Source organism: Nerophis ophidion, linkage group LG06, assembly GCF_033978795.1.
Source record: "Nerophis ophidion isolate RoL-2023_Sa linkage group LG06, RoL_Noph_v1.0, whole genome shotgun sequence".
NCBI classification, from domain to species: domain Eukaryota; kingdom Metazoa; phylum Chordata; class Actinopteri; order Syngnathiformes; family Syngnathidae; genus Nerophis; species Nerophis ophidion.
Window position 1 is genome coordinate 27,689,764 of NC_084616.1, and position 17,550 is coordinate 27,707,313.

The following is a 17,550-nucleotide window of genomic DNA, read 5'->3' on the forward strand; positions in this document are numbered from 1 at the left end:
TTTTCTTCAGAATTAATTCTTCCTTCATTTGTTACCACATTCGCACCTTATTTCTCTCGTATCACAACTAGCATCACAGCTAACGCTACCCATGCCGCTACCTCTCTGCTCCACGAGGGCGTATACGTATGTGACGTATGACGTATGAAGGTGTGCTTACTGTCTGTGAGAAGGAGAGACAAGAAAAAGCAAGGAGAGCCGGTAGTGTAATGCCAGCACCGTGTGAGAACGTATACTCGAATATCACTATATAGTCATCAAGTTACTGGCACGGCCGCTCTACAAACCGAGCCACGCCGCCCCATTTGAGGCTGATCAGTCATGCCAAATTTGCCATATTCATGTCAATCGACGGATACTGACCAAAAGTTGACGGACATCACTCAATCAAACAGTAATAGCACTGCAAGATACTGTAAAACTTGAAGTGATGCATGGCCAAGCTATCATGCAGGCTGTACAGCGTACTTGAGGTAATTACATTAAAAACTCCTAAATCCAATTAAAAGAAGTTGTAGTTGAGACTGGCACCGCCTTTTCTGTATTACATGTTGGCTGACCACCATGTCAATTGCAAACACATAATAACAGCTCTGTGAAATTAGTTTACTCTGAATGGAAAGTATACTGTATATTTAAATCCATGTTGTGTTGAGCTCAACGTTGTAGTAGTCAGCCTGCGGCTTCTTTGACATTTGATTGGATTAGCATTACAATAATGAGGGGCTTCTCCAATACTGTGACCTTTCACTCAGTTTATGTAGTGAGATTTTCTTTATTCACAATCCCCGCTGCACTCAACTGTATCATTATTAGATTGTGACACCAAGTCATGTCATCTAGAGATTGCCTCCACACAGTCAAGTAGTTTGGGCCTAAATAGTAGCCATACAGTCAATTACATTTGGGCATATCTACCTAACTTTAATATTATTTTTTACAAGTGTCTAAAGTGTATTTTCACTGGATTTCGGCGTTCTTGCTTTGGAATGGGGAGCATGTCAAGACCTGCAACGTTGTTAGAAGCAGGCAGTTGTGTAGCTAGGCTCTGCGGAATGCCTGCTTTCCCAGGAGGCCTCATTCTAGCGGTTGCCATGGGACAGACTGCGACCTTGGTGTGTTTAATGCCGCTGACGCCCTGAACACTTGTTCTATGAAGACTATAACAAGATGGGCGGGGGTTTTCAGTTCAAAGGTCACATACTTTTGAACTGGCTTCTCATGATTTGTGTTTCAAAATGATTATTATTATAATGACAAAATAGGTTGTTTGAATAAATGCACACATGACAAAAGATATTGATTATGGCGGCCACATTTTTGTAACTTTGTCATGTTACATTTTCCAGCTTTACATGATCTTGGCATTCATATTAGGGCATTGTGATTTTTGTATACTCTTCTTTGGAAAACAAAGAATCAATAATCCATTACTTCTCTTGGCAACACTAAATTGGCCATTGTGTGAATGTTGTCTATCTGTGTTGGCCCTGTGATGAGGTGGCGACTTGACCAGGGTGTACCCGCCTTTCGCCCGAATGCAGTTGAGATAGGCTCCAGCACCCCCCGAGAACCTGAAAGGGACAAGCGGTAGAAAAAAATGAATGGATGGATGGATGTTTTTAAAATTAATTGAAAAAATCCGAAAATACTATTGTTTTTCCACGCCATTATCTTTATTTCAAGACCATAGCTTTTAAACAGCAACTTTCAGACAGGATCAAGAGCGCCTCTGCTGGTTGCAGCCAAGCACTGCAGACCATTTTGACTTGCTTCTACGAACACCATAAACAAGTTTGTGTCAATGTTGACAACCAATTAATTGACTGATACCCACACAGAGCTTATAAAAGACATCTACATGATGAGTTATTTATGTGCCTGGTTGTCATAGGCAGTCTCTGAAGATTTCGTCTCTGGCAGGGAAAAAGGGTCTGCCCACTGGGGGGGAAATTAACAGAGGAATCCTGGGAGAGCTGGACGGACGCTATGAGAGCTTAGCCAGATGAGGGTTCGTCTCTCAGCTTCGCGGCCACGTTCTTTGTCCAGCTGACAAAGCCTGGAAAGAAGGCTTTTCATATTCATATAAGACCATTTCAGAGCTTTTCTCGCCTTGTTCGGTTTTATCAAGACAACTGAGCTGTCATCTAGCGAGAACTAAACCACCAATTTAGAGCAGTCCCTTAATTTAGACTCCCTGTTGGCAAAAAGAAGTTCACCGTAATTTGGGATAGGATCAGCTGCAGCAAGTCCTTCTATAGTTTGTCTAACTGGGGACACTTCACTGTGATTATTTTGTTTTGCATTTTAAGAGGACTGGGCTCTGCTCCAGATGCTTTCATCCCATTATATCCACTATTTCCGTTGTCCCCAGCAGACCTAATCTGTCGAATAAATGTCACCCATAAAAATAAAAAAAATCTGCCAGTTAAGAACTGGCACATTTTATAATCTGTCTCCTGAGTCATTTCAGTGCACACCATACAGCCTCTACCCTTCAAAGTTAGCTGTAAGTGTATGCAATCCATGCAAACTCTGTTACCCAGGACTGCACTGCAATGTTCATTCTTAGGTTAGTTTAAGCCTGGCAAGCGGCAGGCAGGGCAGTCTCATTGCATCAATCCTGACTTCTGAACTCTGAGAAACCGCATATGGCTCTATAGCACAGGCAGCACTGGGAAACTTGGAAAATGACCACGATGCGTGGCTGTATGAGTGACGTTTACAGTGCATGTTTGTATAGTCTAAAGACGAGGCACCTCATAACAGTGATGGATTCCACATATGTGTGGGAGGACCAGAAAGGGTGTGAAACTCTGTCCTGACATGTGGTTTGTAGACTTCTCAGTCATAACCAGATGTAGGTAAATATTGCATAGTTGTTGGTGAAATGTATCATTAAAAGGTGATTGGGAAAAAAAAAACAGTAAAATAGGGGCATGCTTGATACTCCATCATGCCCTTATTAAACAAGGTTATGAAACTTTCTATTGCCGAAAACTGTCACCAAGAACAGACTTGCTTTGATGTCTATTGTTTTGATGTCTATTGTTGTACTACCTTTTTAAGGCTGGGCGATATATCGATATACGATATAAATTGCGGGTTTGTCTCTGTGCGATATAGAAAATGACTATATCGTAATATTCGAGTAGATGTTCTAACGCAGTGGTTTTTAGCTGCGGGCATTATACTACAGCAGGGGTCGGCAACCCACGGCTCCGGAGCCGCATGCGGCTCTTTGATCACTCTGGTGTGGCTCAGCTGTAAACTTGCCGACCTTCCCGAATTTACCGGGAGATATCTGACCTCAGTGCCTTTCCCTAAAATTGTCTGAGGTTTGCATACTCCGATTTACACTCGGACAGCAACATTGAGGGCGGTCCGTGATGACAATACCCATAACCTCTTCTAATACATGTAGTTGTGCCCGCTGTCACACAACACAATGTGCGGCCGGTCACGTATTGTGTGAAACCTCTATTACAATCATCAAGCGATTGCAAGGCATACTTGTTCAACAGCCGTGCAGGTTACACTGATGGTTGTGATATAAACAACTTTAACACTCTTACTAATATGCGCCACACTTTGAACCCACACCAAACAAGAATGACAAACACATTTCGGGAAAACATCCGCACTGTAACACAACATAAACACAACATAACAAATACCCAGAATCCCATGCAACCCTGACTCAGCCCAACTCAACCGACGCAGGAGGGGATGGGGTGAGGGGGTTTTAGCAGGGTGTATAATGTAGCCTGGAAGAGTCAGGGTTGCATGGGATTCTGGGTATTTGTTATGTTGTGTTTATGTTGTGTTACAGTGTGGATGTTTTCCCGAAACGTATTTGTCATTCTTGTTTTGTGGGTTCACAGTTTGGCGCATATTTGTAACAGTGTTAAAGTTGTTTAAACTGGCACCCTCAGTGTGACCTGTATGGCTGTTGAACAAGATTGCCTTGCAGTCGCATGTGTGCGTCTGCAGAAGCCACATAAGACACGTGACCTGGCTGGTAAGCTGTTTGCACAAGTTGTAGAGGGCAGTAAAGACAGTGCCATCGTACCACGCCCTTATTTTTGTTAATTGGGTTATACTCAGCAGACGTCGAAGGAAATAGTCACTCTGTAACCCACGAGTATCCCGGACAAATCGGGAGGAGTTGTATGCATGATTTTAGTAAGGGGCATTCATATAAAACTCAATGGCCGCACTAACATCAAATCTTCATATTTAATTGAGGGCCGTGTCTGAGACCCTTGGTTTATACATAGCACAGAGCAAAAAAAAAAACCCTCTGTATTCAGTGTTATTTCATTATCTATTTCAAGAGTCTTGTGGCTCCCATATTTTCTTTATTTTGTGAAACGGGTCAAAATGGCTCTTTGAGTGGTAAAGGTTTTCGACCCCTGCACTACAGGCTCTCCTCGCTCTTTCCTGTGTCTCCTTCTCACAGACAAGCAGGCGCGCATTCTTACATATGTCACACACTGTCACGTCATGCATCACATACGTACACCCCTCGCCCAGCAGAGAGGTAGCGGTGTGGCTAACGTTAGCTGTGATGCTAGCGGGTTGTTGCGAGAGAAAGAAGGTGCGAATCTCGTAACAAATGAAGGAAGAATTCGTTCCCAAGAAAAACAGCACGGGGCCCATCGTCTGGCGGTGGTTCGGCTTCAAGCGGGAATATGTCGAATAGACTACTTTGTCATGTGTGGGGCACAAGCGTTGCTACCAAAAGTAGCATTACTGCTAATATGTAGCTTCATTTGAAAAGTCACCTGCTAATAACTTTAATAAATACAGTTTTGGTAAATTGACTAAGTTGTGATTTTCTTCTCTGCATTAAAGTTTAAAAGTAGCATACCGTATTTCCTTGAATTTCCGCCCTGGCGCTAATTAATTTAAAGCCTCTTTTCACTCCTGCGCTTACCAAAGGCATGCGGTAGGGGTGTAACGGTACACAAAATTTCGGTTCGGTACGTACCTCAGTTAGTCATGGTTCGGTTCATTTTCGGTACAGTAGGAAAACAACAAAATATACATTTTTGGGTTATTTATTTACCAAATTTGTAAACACTGGCTTTATACTTTTAACATTGGGAACACTATAATAATTCTGCCCATGTTAATCCACATTAAACTGCCTCAAGTTGTTGCTCTGATTAAATAAAAGGACAAAACCTTTCTTCTACATATAAAAAGTGCAACATTAAACAGTTTCAAGTCAACTCATCATGCTTAATTTATTACAGCATTTGGGAAGCCTGTAGTTGACTTTTATTATGTAAATGTTATATTTTTGTCAACATGTGATAGCAGGGACCCTGCCATTCAAAACTAGGCTGCTACATTACTAATGATTAATATAACTATAGCTTAAAAAATAGTACAACAGCAATAGATTATTCATCCCTGAACACCATGGGGTTCATGTGAAATAAGACAGACAGGGCTTTGCTGCCCCTAACACACACAGACATACATGCACACACACACGCACATGCACAGCAAAATGAGCTAACGTTACGCTAAAAGGGACGGCGTGGCGCAGTGGGAGAGTTGCCGTGCGCAACCCGAGGGTCCCTGGTTCAAATCCCACCTAGTACCAACCTCGTCACATCCGTTGTGTCCTGAGCAAGACACTTCACCCTTGCTCCTGATGGGTGCTGGTTGGCGCCTTGCATGGCAGCTCCCTCCATCAGTGTGTGAATGTGTGTGTGAATGGGTAAATGTGGAAGTAGTGTCAAAGCGCTTTGAGTACCTTGAAGGTAGAAAAGCGCTATACAAGTACAACCCATTTATCATTTATTTATAAAAGCCAATTAGCCTTCACCTCAAGCCAGAACTGCGAGCGAGCTGAGCTGCAGTTTAAGTTTCTAGAAAGTCAACGGGCTTATAGTGATGCTAGTAGTAGTTGTGAATGGGATGTGTTTTTTATAATTTGGGGAGAGTACTTTGTGCGCTGCTCACCTGCTAAACACCTATCTGCTCGACGCTGAAGCATTGACAACATGCGCTCTGAATACGCACTGCTGATTGGATTTGTATGTAACCAATCAGATGGTTGTTTGGGTGGGACAATGCTGGGTGCTGACACAGAGGCAGAAAGCAGAGAAGCTTGTTAAGACTTTAGATTACAAACTCGTTCGATACACCTCCGAACCGGACCGAAACCCCCGTACCGAAACGGTTCAATACAAATACATGTACCGTTACACCCCTGGCAAGCGGTAAAAGTAAGCATGCGCTAATTATTTTAAAACCTCTTTTCACTCCGGCACTTACCAAAGGCGTGCAGTAAAAAAATTGAGTGTGATGTAAGGATACCATCATGAAAAGCACATTTAATAAAAAAAAAAAACGTTATTATGGTTATTATTTTCAGCACCGAAGGCTTGGAATAACCTACAATCGAATATTCAACTTTAAACCTTTGTTACATTAAATGAGTTTAAAGCTCCTGTGAAAGGATTGCAGTCTACCTTGTCTGTATGCACATGTGTCATATGAGCAAGTTTTAATGTTGTAAATGTGATGTTTTATGTGTTGTTTACTGTTTTTAATGTAACCTTGCTGCTGCCCTCTTGGCCAGGTCTTCCTTGGAAAAGAGATCTTTGATCTCAATGGGTTTTTACCTGGTTAAATAAAGGCTAAATAAAAAATGGTCTTACCTTTACTTATAAATGAAATCCATGCCAGCTCCTTCTGATCAAAAGCATCAATAACTTGTTTTTAGAAGTTTTCCTTATCTTTCTTTAGTGTTAAAAGTCTCTCTGTCTTGATGAAGATCTTCCTATAACCTTCTGCTTTGATTGAAAGTCCAGTTTAGAAAACTGCTATCAGTCAATTAGCTCTGGTGCGGGCGACGACAGAATTATCCTCGGACAACCCCCCCCCTCCCGTTCTGCTCCGTGGGTGATCTCTTTATCCCACTGCTGCCAACATGAAATGTTACTGTATAAATAATACACTGGGTATTTAGGACTAGAACATGCTTTATTTCAGCCCGGTTGTTTACATAGCCAGCATAGGTTCGCCGCGTCATATCCGTCCCAGCACAATTTACGTCACTCATTTCACTTCTTCTGCAGCCGAATAGTCGCAAGAAGGATCACCAGCACCCTCTACCACCAGGAGGCGGGAGTCATTTAATGACTCATATTTGACAGACGCAGCTAGGTATTGTGACGGTCTCAAGACGTCGTCTTGCGGGTCCCCAGGACCACCAAGGAAGGACATGGCTTGAGCAGTTTGACTTTGTTTATTTTTCAATAAAACCTTAGTCCAGGTCGCTCTTCCACTCCTCCTCTCCGCTCGCTCGCCGTCTCCTCACCGCCATCTTGGGCCGGGCTCCAGCGTGCCCTGCCTATCTGTCGGACCGTCGGCTCCACAGGTATATTAATAAAACATAGCTGCTTACTGTTCTTTTTAGCATACCGGCATTCAATAGGTTGGACCTTAAATCCTACTGAATAGCTCTTAATCTAGTTCCCTTTATGCAATTTCAAGTTACCGGTATTGAAAACAGCCTCCTCAAATTTGAAAATGATGACAGGGGAAGTGTCACTTGTGTCGTCAGAAGTTTGACCCGGCGGTAATACTAAGAATGCGCTAATTATTTTGCAAAGCAAGTTTGACCCGGCAGTAATTCAAGGCAGGCGCATACAATATGCCCGGCGGCAATTCAAGGAAATACGGTATATTAGTGCAGTATGAACAAGAATGTTTTAATGTAGACACATATAATCACCATATTGCTGTGATTATATGTATCCAGTGTTCATTCAAGGCTAAGGCAAAATACAGAGAAATATATCGTATATCACGATATGGCCTAAAAATATCGCGGTATTAAAAAAAGCCAATATCGCCCAGTCCTAATGTCTCTCAATCTGTTTTTTTTATCCAATAAACAAACTATACAAAATCCACATTTAAAAAAAAATGATAATGCGCAGTTTTTGATATTGATTGGAGCACATACTTGTTTGTCATAAAAAACATTCATGAAGTTTGGTTCTTATTTAAATTTATTTTGGGTCTACTGTAAATGTGACCGAAAGTATAAATACAGCAATATACATTATCAATTTTGGTGTGGTAGAAAAGTTACAATCAAACCAAATTATTTTCATGGCATTGCCTCTTAACTTTGAGTGATTATGATTGACAACACCTGTTGACTTCTCTAAGCCCATTTAAATAGGGCTCATGTGATGCAGTCATTAAACTCGGTTACAAACGAGACAGTGGGAAAGTCAAAGGAACTCGGCACGGATGTGAAAAAACGAATCATTGACTTAAAAAAGTCAGGAAAGTCACTTGGAGGCATTTCAAAGCAGCTTAAGGTCCAAAGAGCAACTGTGTATGGCACAGTTTTGTCACTGCCACGATCAGGAAGAAAACGCAAGCTATCACCTATACCCTTTACAAGAGTATGTAAACTTTTGACTACGACTGTGTGTCGTGTGTGTATATTAGGGCTGGGCGATATTGGCTTTTATTACTATCGTGATAGTTTCATGCCATATTGCGATATATGATATATATTACGATATTTTGCCTTGGCCATGAATGAACACTTGATGCATATAATCACAGCAGTATGATGATTCTATGTGCCTACATTAAAACATTATTCTTCATACTGCATTAATATATGCTACTTTTAAACTTTAATGCAGAGAGAGAAATCACAACTAAGTCAATTGACCAAAAGTGTATTTAGTAAATACTCTTCATTCTCTCGCGGGTGACTTTTTAAATGAAAGAACAAATTAATAGTGTCGCTATCTTTTTGTAGTAACACTTCTGCTGTATACTTTGCATATTGCTGTTGTCTGCTGAATATCTTCCCACTTGAAGCCAAACCACCGCCAGATGATGGACCCCCTGCTGTTTATTTTGGGCATTTATTGTTCTTCCTCCATTTGTGATAAGTTTCACACCATCTCTCTCTTGTATTGTCACAAGTTCCGCTCGACATGCCTCAGCTAACGTTAGTCATGCTGCTACCTCTCTGATTGGCGAGAGGTATGACGCTAGACGCGCAAGAGTATGTGACGTATATAAGAAGGCGGGCTTGTTTTCCGTCTCTGTGAGAATGAGAGACGAGGAGGAGTGAGAAACGCCTGTTGTGTAATGCCCGCAGTTAAAAGCAACTCGACCTGCCTGAGCTAACGATAGAAACGCCAGTAATGTAATGAACACAGCTAAAAGCAAGTGTGGGATAACATATAATCGAATATTACGATATAGTCATTTTCTATATCGCACAGAGACAAACCTGCGATATATCGTTTGTATCGCCCAGCCCTAGTTTATATATATATATATATATATATATATATATATATATATATATATATATATATCCATTTTCTACTTATTGACGCGGGGGGTCGCTGGAGCCTATCTCAGCTTCATTCGGGTGGAAGGCGTCGTACACCCTGGACAAGTTGCCACCTCATCGCAGGGCCAACACAGAGACAGACAACATTCACACTCACATTCACACACTAGGGTGTGTGTGTGTGTGTGTTTGTGTGTGTGTGTAAACACTTTAAAATGGCAGCCAAAACCAAAAAGGAGAGGAAGAAAAAAAAAACGACTATTCGAATGGATTGGAGAAATACCAAAATGGCAAAGGCTCAAAGAATCTCTAAGATGGCCTGTGAGTACTGTAACAATCAGACCACGTCTATGTGAAGCCAAGCTACAAGCAAGAAGTCCCTGCAAGGTTCCATTGTTAAAAAAAAAAGGACGTGTTCTGAAGTGGTTACAATTTGCCAAAGAACACATTGACTGGCCTAAAAAGAAATGGCATAGTATTTTGTGGACTGATGAGAGTAATATTGTAGTTTTTCTAAGGGCCACAAACAGTTTGTCAGACGTCCTGCAAACACTGAATTCAAGCCACAGTACACGGTGAAGACGGTGAAGCATGGTGGTGCAAGCATCATGAATGATATAGGGATGTTTGTCGTACTATGGTGTTGGTCCTATTTATCGCATACCAGGGATCATGGATCAGTACATCAGAATACTGGAAGAAGTCATGTTGCCGCATGCTGAAGAGGAAATGCCCTTGAAATGGGTGTTTCAACAAGACAATGACTACAAACACACCAGCAAGCGAGCAAAATCATGGTTCCAGACAAACAGAATTCAAGTAATGGAGTGGCCAGCACAATCCCTGGACCTTAATCCCATTGAAAACCTGCGGGTTGACAAAAAATGCTGTTCATGAGGCAAAACTAAGAAATGCAGAGGAATTGTGGAACGTAGTACAATTGTCCTGGGCTGCAATACCTGTTGACCGGTGCCAGAAGTTGGTGGACTCCATGTGCCACAGATGTGAAGCACTTATCAGAAACCCTGGTTATGCAACTAACTTATAGTTAATAATTCTAAGGAAAGTTGAATCTGCAAACCTTTCTTACTTTATACAGTACGTTTGAGCTTTGTAAAGAAATATGTCAACACTGCTATTTTTTTTCTTTTTGTAAAATATTAACAAATTCAATTACTTTTTTCCAATTTACTGGCTTTGGAATAGAATGTGCAGTGTCCCCAATGCATTTGTGTTTATTAAAATACAATTTATAAAAAAAAAATGTTGAGGTTTACTCACCTTTTTTAAACACGCTGTTATTATTATGAAATATATATATATATATATATATATATATATATATATATATATATATATATATATATATATATATATATATATATATATATATATATATATATATATATATATATATACATACATGCATACTTTCTTAGAACTTAATAGCATCGGCCATCAACATTCAGTATAGAACCAGGTCATTAGAGTAAGTTTGCACTGGCCTGTAATGCTCGCCGGGGACTCCGAGTATGGAGGATGTGTCAGCCTTCATGCTGACTATAGTGCATTGTGAGTGTTTGTGTGCTATTTCAGCGTTTGGGAGCGCATTCTGTTAAATTTAAATGAACTTCCTCATCGAGATATTAGATTCATATTTGTTAAATGCCGGTTATATATTTCCAGTTTTTTGTTTAACTACTACCTGCTTAGCTTATTTCCCATTTCATATGCAGAGTTGTATGATTGTATTAGGACTACTGTACCCAATGGTGATACTATTGTCAATTCAACATGGATAATAATAACAATGTAGCATGAGAAACCAAAAATGATTTTAAGCCCTTTAATTTATAATTATACAAAAAGCATGCACGGTTGTCTTTTTCTTTGTTCTAGAATGTCGCCAGTGTGGTGTTTGAAATAGAAAGTAACACACTCCCATGTGTTCTTGTTTATGTGAACTTATTTCAACAAATTGATAAAAAGATAAGATAAGAAGACAGAGCTGTTACCTTCTCAATGTGGAAGAAGTGTTTACTTTTGTAGTTGTGGACCAGTGCAGGGCTGCTCGCTGTCCATTAGCAGCTCAGACCTGTGGTTTGTGTGCCCTGTGGATGGCGTCTCCCTCCCTCTACTGTCCTGCCTTTCTCAGCATTCTTCCTTTTCTGCCCACCTGCTGGGTGCACACCCACCCATATCCACACTTCAAACATGTCACACTCACACAGTTATGGCACTTCTCTCACACAGGAAGCAAATTACTTTCTTTTGAAGAGCTTCGGTTTACACATTACTTTTGCCATTGAAAATAAATCACATTGAAGGTATCTGGAGTTAGCCTAAGGTTGGTAACACACTGGGAACAGACTTACTTTTTGAAGCACACTTGAAATATACTAGGAATTACTTATTTGGGATGTGACGAGATCCCGTGACATGAGATCTCGTCACAAAAGTAAAACGTGATATTTCTTGTTGAGTGAGAAACTGTCTTAAAGGGAAACTGCACTTTTTTTTGGAATTCTGCTTATCTTTTACAATCATTATGAGAGATGACAGATAGATTTTTTTTTATTGCATTCTGAATATTAAATTCAATCAAAGGTCTGCTTACAATGGAGCATATGAAAGCCGTTCGATTCTGCCTATAGAGCCCCTAAAAAAACATCCATTATGGTTTTATGTAGTAACGAGCACATATATAATATTTAATATATACATATTTTGCTCATTTTAAGCTAACGCGGCGCATTAATTTTAAAAAACGCAACACAAACTTTGCTTTTTTTCCCTTCATCAGTGATTTCTGCTCACTGCAGAATTAATGAGAGCCAAAACACATAAAAAAAAACATCACTTATTGTGTGAGATCTGCTGTCATTAAGATGACGACTACTTGAATGTTAATATATTGTAAATGGGTTCTACTTGAATGGCGCTTTTCTACCTTCAAGGCACTCAAAGCGCTTTGACACTATTTCCACATTCACCCAATTACACACACATTCACACACTGATGGCAGGAGCTGCCATGCAAGGCCCTAACCACCACCCATCAGGAGCAAGGGTGGAGTGTCTTGCTCAAGGACACAACGGACGTGACGAAGTTGCTAAAAGGTGGGGATGGAACCAGGAACTCTCAGGTTGCTGGCACGGCCACTCTCCCAACTGCGTCACGCCATCCCCAATAAATAGTATATATTGGGGACGGCGACGAAAAATATATCTAGTATATTCCCATTTAGATGAAAATGATCTCACAATCCCCATGAAGAAACCAGGTGGGGGTGCGATGGGAAAACCATCGCTTTTTGCGTCATTCTCCCCAGTTCCAGCTCTTAAATGGTTGTCAAAGTGTCCCAACTTGTCAGATTATATCTTTTATTCTTATATCCACTTTACAGGCGAGAGACATGATTTATGATCTACAATAAACGTACAGGGAGCAGGGAAGTGAGGAAACATATGACCACTCGATGATGTAAACATAGGGACACACGGAAGTGATCACTTCGCCGCTGTAAATAGCTTGTCTGCGTTAGCGCTTGTAATAAAAATATCACCAATACTTGGTTAATTTTCAAATCACAAATTGTAAATGGAGTATTTCTGGTGCTTTTTGAATGGTTAATTATCTGATTTTATGGGCAAAATAGTGGAGCTCCCATTGGCTTCGCTGTAAGCTGACTTTTATTTACGTTTATTTAATATTTAGAATGCATTAAAAAAATCCATCTGCCGTCATGTCTTTCATAATGATTGAGCAAGAGGCAAAATTGCAGTTTCCTTCAACGAGCAAAATGCAGTCGGAAGTTTTCTATTTTTATTTTTTAAACGCACTACCAAAACGAGAGCTTTAGCTAACAGACTTAAAGCAGAGGCGCTCCTGGCTATTTGCAGGCATTGCGGGGGAAACGCGCAATCACACACCTTCAATGGATTTCCACAGCCACCCTGGTTTGTCCAAGCAGATAGATCATAACTGTCAATCACGGATGCCAAGCCACAACAGAAAATCAACCTAGGACACACTGAATTGCTTCCCCAAGAAGCAAGCTGCCAATATAGCAGCCCACATCAGCCCAGACATAAGACAAGACAGCCGAAATCAGCGATACAGCTGCAATATGAAATAAAATACGCAGGGCTCGAATTTAACCACGGCAACTGCGACAAAAGCCGCGACCGCCCTCGTCATTTGCCGTAAGTCCTAAAAAATTGACAAACATCTGCGGCACGATCATGCCGTGACCGCCTTTGTCTTTTTACTTGTTAATGGACGAGGGATGTAACAGTACACGGTATAATGATAATTTTCGATGAAATTCCAGACGGTTAGTAATACAGTGTAATTTTTTAATTACCAAAAAAAACGTAATTTATTAATGTATTTTAGGCAACCCAAGTTCATGCATACTTGCGTCGCTTTGTTTGATACAGACTTTGCTCGGGAGATTTCCCCTCGAAGTAAACGGAGTTTGGTTTAATGTAATTTTCCCTCACTTCCCGCTGTGCGTTTTAGAGCGCACTGCTTTGTTTAGATGGAGACACGTGTCCAATATTTGAGACGGACACACTTGTCCCCACACTAAAAGTATACAGCAAAAGAGAACACTATTTGATGTTTTGCAGGTGGCAATTTCTTGTGAACGTTGTCACAATTTGTTTATAAAGTCTTTAGTTTGTTGCATGCATGTGTGCATGCTTTGGAACCCCTGCCTCGAAAGAAAATAATGTTTGCCTTGGTGCCCTAAAATATGAGCCCTCCTTTAAGGAAACACTTGCCTTGATCTTGAAATATTTTAAATTTAAGGCCTGGATTTGTAATTATATGTACTTATTTTAACCTTTAAAATTTCTAATTCTTTTTTTATTAGTGTAATCAAGTTCAACAGTTATAGGCTTATGCATGCAAAAGTTGTACGAGATTTGAATGTTCACGTGCATTGTTTTTTGACTGAGCCAAATGTTTCTTTGTCCAGTCCTATACAGTACATTGTCATTGTAGTTTTTCTCAAAATTAGGGTCGTATTCAGGAATTCTTGGCCCCATTGCCCTTCCTCAACATCTAACATTCAGGGGCCCTGACAAAGTCTGTAAAGTCTTGTTTCGTTCTTCTGAACCTAATATTCCGTTTTGTGAGATGAGCGTATCGTCACATTTATGATGTGTTGAAGTTAAAATAGCTTGCTATAATCTTGGAAAGATTGCGTTGGGGGATCGACCAATTGAAATTTGTGACTTGATTCATTTTGGCATTTAGAGTCATGTGTTTGCTGCAAATTGGCTGGCATATGGGCCGTGATTTAATGTTTTTTCATACTTTATCATTCTTCTTTTCCACATTCATCTCCCTTCTACCAACCCCGTTTCCATATGAGTTGGGAAATTGTGTTAGATGCAAATATAAACGAAATACAATGATTTGCAAATCATTTTCAACCCATATTCAGTTGAATATGCTACAAAGACAACATATTTGATGTTCAAACTGATAAATATTTTTTTTTTGCAAATCATTAACTTTATCATTTTTATTTTTGCAAATAATCATTAACTTTATAATTTGATGCCAGCAACAGATGCCGAATAAGTTAGGAAAGGTGGCAATAAATACTGATAAAGTTGAGGAATGCTCATCAAACACTTATTTGGAACATCCCACAGGTCTGCAGGCTAATTGGGAACAGGTGGGTGCCATGATTGGGTATAAAAACAGCTTCCCAAAAATGCTCAGTCTTTCACAGGAAAGGATGGGGCAAGGTACATCCCTTTGTCCACAACTGCATGAGCAAATAGTCAAACAGTTTAAGAAGAACGTTTCTCAAAGTGCAATTGCAAGAAATTTAGGGATTTCAACATCTACGGTCCATAATATCATCAAAAGGTTCAGAGAAACTGGAGAAATCACTCCACATAAGCGGCATGGTTGGAAATCCACTATGAATGACCGGGACCTTCGACCCCTCAGACGGCACTGTATCAAAAAGCGACATCAATCTCTAAAGGATATCACCTCATGGGCTCAGGAACACTTCAGAAAACCACTGTCACTAAAGTGTAAGTTAAAGCTCTACTATTCAAAGCAAAAGCCATTTATCAACATCCAGAAACGCCGGAGATCATCTAAGATGGACAGATGCAAAGTGGAAAAGTCCACTTTTGAAATTGTTTTTAGAAATATTCGACATCGTGTCATCCGGACCAAAGGGGAAGCGAACCATGCTGAGTGTTATTGACGCAAAGTTCGAAAGCCAGCATCTGTGATGGTATGGGGGTGCATTAGTGCCCAAGGCATGGGTAAGGCATGTGAAGGCACCAATAATGCTGAAAGGTACATACAGGCTTTGGAACAACATATGCTGCCATCTAAGCGCCGTCTTTTTCAGCAAGACAATGCAAAGCCACAATTGGCACGTGTTACAACAGCGTGGCTTTGAAAAAAAAGAGTGTAGGTACTTTCCTGGCCCGCCTGCAGTCCAGACCTGTCTCCCATTGAAAATGTGTGGTGCATTATGAAGCGTAAAATACGACAGCGGAGACCCCAGACTGTTGAACGACTGAAGCTCTACATAAAACAAGAATGGGAAAGAATTCCACTTTCAAAGCTTCAACAATTAGTTTCCTCAGTTCCCAAACATTTATTGAGTGTTGTTAAAAGAAAAGGTGATGTAACACAGTGGTGAACATGCCCAAATATCTTGTCTTTGTAGTGCATTCAATTGAATATGGGTTGAAAAGTATTTGCAAATCATTGTATTCCGTTTGTATTTACATCTAACACAATTTCCCAACTCATGGAAACGGGGTTTGTACTTGTTGCCAATATTCCATGCCCATCCTTTTAACTCCCATTGCAAGAGATCTTCCCACTCTCTCTGTAATCTGTGGGTGACCACAGTTAATTCACATTTCTTGTGGCCTCACAGAAAATCTGTGGAATACATTTCTGTATATTATGTGTTAATGGGCTCCTTTTTGTAGACATCTCGCTAACAAGCACTTTATATCTGTTTTCATTTTGATTACAGAGCATTCCATTCCGTCTATATTTTTTATATGCAACTTAAATTTTTTTCAGTTACTCATTTTAAACACCCAATTTGAAGCTAATTGGTGTAGTTTGAGTGAATGCAGTTAATGACTGCAATATATTGTATAACACATTACTGCTAGTCACTAAGGCTGCACAATTCTGCAAAAAATGTGAATCATGATTTTCTTGCTTACAATTTGAGTTTGCCATGCTCTTGGATGAATATTTTTACGTACACACACACACATACATGTGCATACGTACACACAACGTTCAGGACCATTTGCTTACATTTGAACAAAATTAACATTTTTGTAATATTGTATTCATCATTTATCAGTTAGATTCCTTGTTTTGTTTGCTGTAGAGTAACATCTAATGTTCATTCTGTCATTCTTCATTGGAGGTCCGATAAGAACTGTTGAATGTGGATTTTTTTTTTGATAGAAATTAATAAAAAATACTGATAATAAACTAATATGTCTAAACAATGGCATGCTTGCCCACTCAACAGTTGTGTACTTTTATCTAGCGAGCTGATGAATGATCACCAGCTTTCCTCGCTAATGGCGTTTGTTGCAGAGGGCGGAAATAGGGAAGGGAAGTGAAGTCAACTCATGTGTTAATGTGAATTGACGTTGCAGTTATTTGGGAGATTTTTTGTGCATTCCTACTTGTATTCAGAGGTAAATTATTTTTTGTGTGAGATTATAGTCGACTGATACCCCAACGTACGAGTTCTATTGCACACAACTCAGCTCCTAACTCAAAACACTCGTATCTCAACCGAATGCCACCCATTGAAACACATTGAAATCATTTTATTCGGTGCTTTTCCTCCCTCCAAAACATACATTTTAACATGTAACATGTATTTTAGAATGAAATCAAACTTTTACGTAAGGAATATTGTTTAAAAACATTCCAATATAATTTAGTACAAACAACTACAGTAGTTTAATGAAATAATGGAATATTGTACAGCTGTTACGTTAGGGAGAGGACTAAAACAATGTGTCCTTCGGGCTGTTTCTCTGTCACCTAACAATAGGAATTGTTATTGTTTTTATTGCTTACGGAAGTCTTTGACGGATCAGGGAGGTCAGAGTTGACAGCAACCAATATGCATGTATGCATAAACCCTAGTAAA

At 40.0% G+C, this 17,550-nt stretch overlaps 1 protein-coding gene and 1 long non-coding RNA gene across 3 annotated transcripts in view; one reads left to right on the top strand and one right to left on the bottom strand.

Annotated features, from left to right (window-relative positions):
- The window catches only part of LOC133554456 (ankyrin repeat and SAM domain-containing protein 1A-like), a 117,119-nt gene that overhangs the window by 7,751 nt on the left and 91,818 nt on the right, over window positions 1-17,550 (top strand). The gene's annotated exons all lie outside the window — the stretch shown is intronic.
- LOC133554459 (uncharacterized) lies at window positions 1,300-11,805 on the bottom strand. The gene is made up of 2 exons (XR_009807123.1): window positions 11,377-11,805; window positions 1,300-1,574 (listed from the first exon to the last, which is right to left on the bottom strand). It is a non-coding gene; the product is annotated as an uncharacterized LOC133554459 (long non-coding RNA).